Source organism: Chrysochloris asiatica, unplaced genomic scaffold, assembly GCF_000296735.1.
Source record: "Chrysochloris asiatica unplaced genomic scaffold, ChrAsi1.0 scaffold00502, whole genome shotgun sequence".
In the NCBI taxonomy this organism is placed as follows: Eukaryota; Metazoa; Chordata; class Mammalia; order Afrosoricida; family Chrysochloridae; genus Chrysochloris; species Chrysochloris asiatica.
The window spans coordinates 206711-213250 of NW_006409020.1; the positions used below are offsets into that span (position 1 = coordinate 206711).

Below are 6540 nucleotides of genomic sequence, written 5' to 3' on the forward strand. Positions count from 1 at the left end.
CTACCTCCCACAATGCCACACCAGGAGTCCTGCTATGAATATAAATACATCAATGGCAATTATGGCTAATACTTTTATTCACTGAATTCCAAAACAGATACCTTTTCCTGTTTAATGCACAGAATGTTTCATTAAATTGAAGGCCATAGGAGAATTTGGCTCAGATTCTTTTCTTTCTCATAGATAGATCAAAATGCTGCATCATTTTCCTCTAAAACCATCTTGAGCATGTGTCTGTCAACTGGCCTAAATGCTAGCATTGGCTAATAAAACAATACTCTGTCATTCATTATGAGGACAAAGAAAAAAAGTTGGGGCCATAGCTCTGCTCTCTCAAGACTCCATGCAGTCCATCTTCCTTCTACTTCTGTTTGTGAAGATGTACCCTTCCAAAGCTCATATCCTGTGATGAACAGTTTTATTTTTATTAAAACAGGAAATATAATTTCAAAAAATGTGCACATGCCATAGCCTTGCAGATTTCTTGCTCAACTTGCTTTATGAGGTGGCAATTGTCAAGGGTCCATCACCCATAGGTACTTATGATAAGGCCAGAAGAACCTGAAAGATGGAATGAGAACTCCAGCTCTTTTTGGGTTGGATGCAATTAATGTGCTTACCAGGGAAGTGTCAGAACCTTGGTAGCACTTTTGGGAAAATCACTTTGCAACAATGCACAGGGCCAATGTACTCAGGAGTGCAGGGAGTGAAGGGATGATTACAATACACTCATCAGAAGAATATTTAGAAGGTTTAAGGAAAATTTACTCAAAATAAATATTTGTAAAATATACTAGTTTTCTAGTCTTGGTCCACACATATGGGGCTTAAGCTACTTTTTTGTTGTTGTTGGAATCAAGTGATGTTGAGTCAGTTCTGACTCATAGCTATACCACTTGAATTTCAAAGAGAGACTGGTGGATTTGGATCATTGATCTTTTGACTAGTGGTCCTGTGCTTAACCTAAAATGCCACATCAAGAAATCTAACTATAAGGGGAAACTAACCATATAGTCCAGAAAACAAAACAAAACAAAAAGCATAACTACTATGTTTGTTTAAAGATCAGACAAAATGTCTTCCATGTGTCTTATATTTCTACAATATATACAATAGAGATTCATCTGGCCTTATCTTATGTGTTAGCAGATAATAGATTACAAATCACAGTTCTACAAAACTAAGTCTAGTGGTTCATCCAATGGTTTCTAAGTAAACAGGTCTTGATTAATTGTGCCATGTTATCTAATTATAAAATACAGAATGACTAAAGGAATGCATGTTGACATTATTGCTCACTATAAAACAGTATAAAATCTAAGATTAGAATATCCAGCTAAGCTTGTGATTTAATAGTTCATGCAAATAAAATTTGCTAAAGATAATTCAAACAAATACCCAAGGGCCAGACCCCTAGAGTCCTGGTCCCTTCCTGGTCCCAAGTGTAGGCAAGTGGTCTTTCCAAAACAGTGGCAAGAGGACTTCTACAAATTGGTGATGCAGAAAATCAATGCAAGTCTCTTGGGCCTGGATTTCCATTTTGTTAGTTAGTATAGGAAAATACTGTGTCTTTAAGTGGGTGAAAATTCAATGGATGCTGTGAATTTGTTGGTTTGAAACACTGAAAATTTTTCACTAGACAATGTTCATATACCTCACCCAAAGAAACTTTGAGACTGTATGTATGAAAATTTAAAATATATTAATTTGCTTTAAAACAATATGTATAGCTATAAAAGGAGCTGTGGTAGCGTAGTGGTTACAAATCGGGCTGTGAACCTCATGGTCAGCAGTTCGAAATTACCAGCTATTCCGCAGAAGAAAGATGAGGCTTTCTGCTCCTGTAAAGATTCACAGCCTCAGAAACCCTGTACAGGGCCGCTATGAGTTGGAACCGACTCCACGGCACATAACAACAACAACAACATAAAAGTTGGAGTTATTTTAACTTTGAATATGAACCAAGTAACTTTAATATTGAAATCTTGTGGACTTTTTGGCTTCTGTGTTTTAATTTCCTATTAGATCATATAGGAAATTGTGTTCTTGTTATTGGTAAAGGGCCCCTCACTGAAATTCAAGATTGGAAGAATTTCTTTTGTTGTTCCAGATTCTCTTGTTTGATTTTGAGGCATGGGGTATGGAGCTAGAGGATATATGGAAGGGGTTTATCTAACATTGACATCTATTCCGTGAACTTTTTGAAGGCGCTTATTTTATTGCAGTGTATTAAACATCTTTGATATTAAATTAATAAACAAAATAAAGATAATTCAAAATGGCTGCAAGAGTACACTGACAGGAAACTGTCAGAGGTTCAAGAGAATTCAGATGAAGATGTGGAATGAGGGATATCAGTGCTATTTAGACAGATCTTGGCTAAAAGTAGAGAATACCAGAAAGATATTTACTGGTGCTTTATTGGTTGTGCAAAGACCTTCAAGCGTTCAGATTTTGGCAAGTTATGGACAACGTTGCAAAGAGTGAGTATTCTGGGACACTTAAATCTACTCATTAGAAACCTGTACAAAAACCAAGAGGCACTTTTTCCATAAGAAAGCAACATTGAATAGTGTTAAATTAAGACAGGTGTGCATCACAGTTGTATTCTTTCACCATTATTCAATGTGTATGCTGAACACATAGAATAATTATATGATTATATGAAGAAGAACATGGCATCAGGATTAGAGGTAAAACTCTTTAACAACTTGCCAAATACAGATGATACAACTTTGCTTGTTGAAAGGGAAGATGACATAAAATACTTCCTGTTGAAGATTAAAGATCACAGCCTTTGATATGAGTTGTACCTCAGTGTAAAGAAATAAAAAATCGAGAGCAAAGATGTCAGTTTAAGGACTAAGGTTTCCCTAACCCAAGCCACAGTATTTTAAGTAGCCTCATATGCATGCAAAAGTTAGACAACGAATAAGGAAGACCTTAAAAGAATTGATGCATTTTAGTTATGGTGCTGGAGGAGAATACGAAAAGTATCATGGACTGCTAGAAGTACAAACAAATCTCTGTTTGAAGAAGTTCAACCAGAATTTTCCCCTTAGAATCCAGGATAACCAGACTTTGTCTTCATACTTCAAATATATTCTCAGAAGGAATTAGTCCCTAGAGAAGGACATCTTTCTTAGCAAAGTAAATAAGAAGACCCCCAATGACATGGATTGGCATAGTGACAATGGAATGACAAAGCAATGGACTCAAGCACAGCAACTATCGCTAGATTGGCACAGGACTGGGTAATGCTTCTTTCTGTAGTTCATAATGTTGCTATGATTCAGTACTGACCAGACAACACCTAACAACAACAACAATTAAATGAAGTCATCTAAATCAGGTTTGTACAACTTGGTTATAAACCAGCAGTCAGTCTTTCAAACCCACCACCTGTCCCAAAAGGAAGATGTAACAGCTACCATAAAAGTCCTGGAGACTTTGTGATGCCCAGTAGGGTTGCTGTGAATTGGTATGGACTCAATGGCAATGGGTTGGATTGAGTAGTGCAAACAGAATAACTGAAAGAATGGGCAATAAAGTCTACCCAGAGATGCTTCAGTACAAAGGCCTGGTGATCAACTTGCAAAAATTGGAAATCTATGAAGCACAATTCTACTCTGAGATACATGGGATCCCTGTAAATTGGAATTAAATACTATTTTTATCTGGACCAAGTTTGACGATGTATAAAAAGACTCTTAGAAATGAATCCTAATATTGAACTCAAGTTGCTAGAGGTGAGTCTGGTCTCAAAATGGAGGGCCATGATCTAAAGGAACTAGAGCAGTTGTTTATTGGTGGTCTGAGCTTTGAAACTACAGATGATAGCTTAAGAGAACATTTTGAGAAGTAGGGCACACTCACAGATTGTGTGGTGATGAAAGATCTCCAGACAAAATGTTCCAGGGGCTTTGGTTTTGTGACTCACTCTTGTGTCGAAGAGATGTATGCAGCAATGTGTGCCCGACCACACAAAGTTGATGGGTGTGTAGTGGAACCAAAGAGAGCTGTTTCTAGAGAGGATTCTGTAAAGCCTCATGCCCATCTAACAGTGAAGAAAATGTTCCTTGGTGGCATTAAAGAAGACACAGAAGAATATAATTTGAGAAACTACTTTGAAAAGTATGGCAAGATTAAAACCATAGAAGTTATTGAAGACAGGCAGAGTGGAAAAAAGAGAGGATTTGCTTTTGTAACTTTTGATGATTGTGATACAGATGATAAAATTGTTGTTCAGAAATACCACACTATTAATGGGCATAATTGTGAAGTGAAAAAGGCCCTTTCTAAGCAAAAGATGCAGTCCGCTGGATCACAGAAAGGTCGTGGAGGTGGATCTGGCAACTTTATGGGCCGTGGAAGGAACTTTGGAGTTGGTGGAGGAAACTTTGGTCGTGGTGGAAACTTTGGTGGAAGAGAAGGCTATGGTGGAGGTGGTGGCAGCAGAGGTAGTTATGGTGGAAGTGATGGCAGATATAATGGATTTAGAGGTGATGGTGGCAACTATGGAGGTGGTCCTGGTTATAGTAGTAGAGGGGGCTATGGTGGTGGTGGACCAGGATATGGAAACCAAGATGATGGATACAGTAGCGGTGGTGGAGGATATGATGGTTACAATGAAGGAGGAAATTTTGGCGGTGGTAATTATGGCGGTGGTGGGAACTATAATGATTTGGGAAATTAAAGTGGACAACAGCAATCAAATTATGGACCCATGATGGGGGGTGCAGTTTTGGTGGAAGAAGCTCGGGCAGCCCTTATAGTGGGGGTTATGGGTCTGGTCCTGGAAGTGGTGGCTACGGTAACAGAAGATTCTAAAAATTCAGCCGAAAGGGGTTGAATGAGGAACCCTACTTGGCTAAATGAGGTATGTCTTTCCTACCATCTTATATAGGAAGATTTCTGGCTGGGTTAGGTTTGTAGCTTAACAGTAAAACCTGATGACATCATTTGTTTACCTCCACATTTAATGTATATGACATTTTAAAATTTAATTCATCTCTCTCCTATAGATGCATTGGCAAAATGCATCAGCTGAAAAGTTGGAACCATCTTTTAACATTATGAACCATAACTGTTTTTTTTTTTTTTTTTTTTTTTTAAGTTATGGGACCCTTCTTTGTTTCCCCTGTGTTCAACTTTGCTTTTGTAACTTTTGATGATTGTGATACAATCACAATCATATCTTTAGGGTGAATTCAGTTTTGTTAAGGGAAAAAGGATAATTTCAAATTGGGTGAAAGGAAGTTTAAGAAGAGTGGCTTATAGCAAACGAATGAACCTGCCAATCAATCCCCATTGTATAAAAACATCATTCATGTTAACAGTTTCTTTTCATAGGGGCTGTTTATGCTGTCTAAAAGGGCATGTTAAAAATTTAGACTTATATTTACTTTTTGAAAACATTTACTATTTAGGGGACAGGTGCTTAAAATACAAACTAGTTTCTAATTGATAAACCATCATCCTACATATGTTATTAGTTTCTGACAGAATTTAGTCTCAGAAAATGGTTGGCTTTATTAAAATCTGAACAAAATTTCTTCACACCACCAAAAAATGAAGTGTTGGATAAGACCTTTCAATGACATTTTAGTGAAGCAAATTGACTCAGGAAAAATTTTCTTTAGAAGGTGTTTTCTACTGTCCATCTCCTCTTTATGTAATAAAATGATTTTATATGAATGTAGTTCCACAGTGATTTCTGAAGAGTCTGATGTCTAAATCCTTAAGCTGATAGCAAAATAAAGCAAAGGTAAAAAGTTGTATATATGGTGGGGGAGGGGAATAGGCAAGTTTTAATGGATAATTAAGCTTGTTGTAGGCTACTGCTTCAATTTTATTTTATTTTTTTGTAATTTAGAAAACTCAAATTACACTCATACTAAAAGAATGTGTTTGTTGTTGTTGTTGTGTGTGGTAAAAGAATGTGTAGTAGGTACTACATGTGATTTGTTAAGGGACTAAATCAATGAACTGAGCTTGGTTTTATAGTCTGTGGCATATTAACTAGTTATAGATGGAAACATTTCTACTGACCATCTCAAGTTCCAATAATTGATGTCACAAGGTAGTGAAATAGACATACTAATGTAGAGGGATAATTAAGAATTATTAGCCTATTTGAATACTTAAATCACCTTTACAATTTTGTTTTCTGAATTTTTAAGATTTAAGAGGTGTGATCTGTAATGGATTTAAATGTTCCATTTGTAGTGTCCAAATGTTTACAGAAAGAACTTTTTCATTAAAATATTTTTAGAAAAAAAAAAATTCTACATTTAAAAATCATGTGTAAGCTTGCTAATTCCCCCAAATACAGCAATATATGTTATTTTTGTTGTAGTATAAAACTGACAAACATTATATATGAAATCTATCCAAAAATATTTGGCGAAGGAAGGAAAGAGAAGGGGAAACTAAGGAATAATTATTTACATATTACCAAAATGTTAAGTATTTAAAAATTCATTCAATTTTTCTGTTTTATTTTGCTTCAGACTTATTAACAAACATCATGAAATCAGA

At 36.0% G+C, this 6540-nt stretch overlaps 1 pseudogene; it reads left to right on the top strand.

The window, feature by feature from the left end:
• Positions 1-3766: 3766 nt before the first annotated feature.
• On the top strand, positions 3767-4830 carry LOC102828649 (annotated as a pseudogene).
• The last annotated feature ends 1710 nt before the right edge of the window (positions 4831-6540 follow it).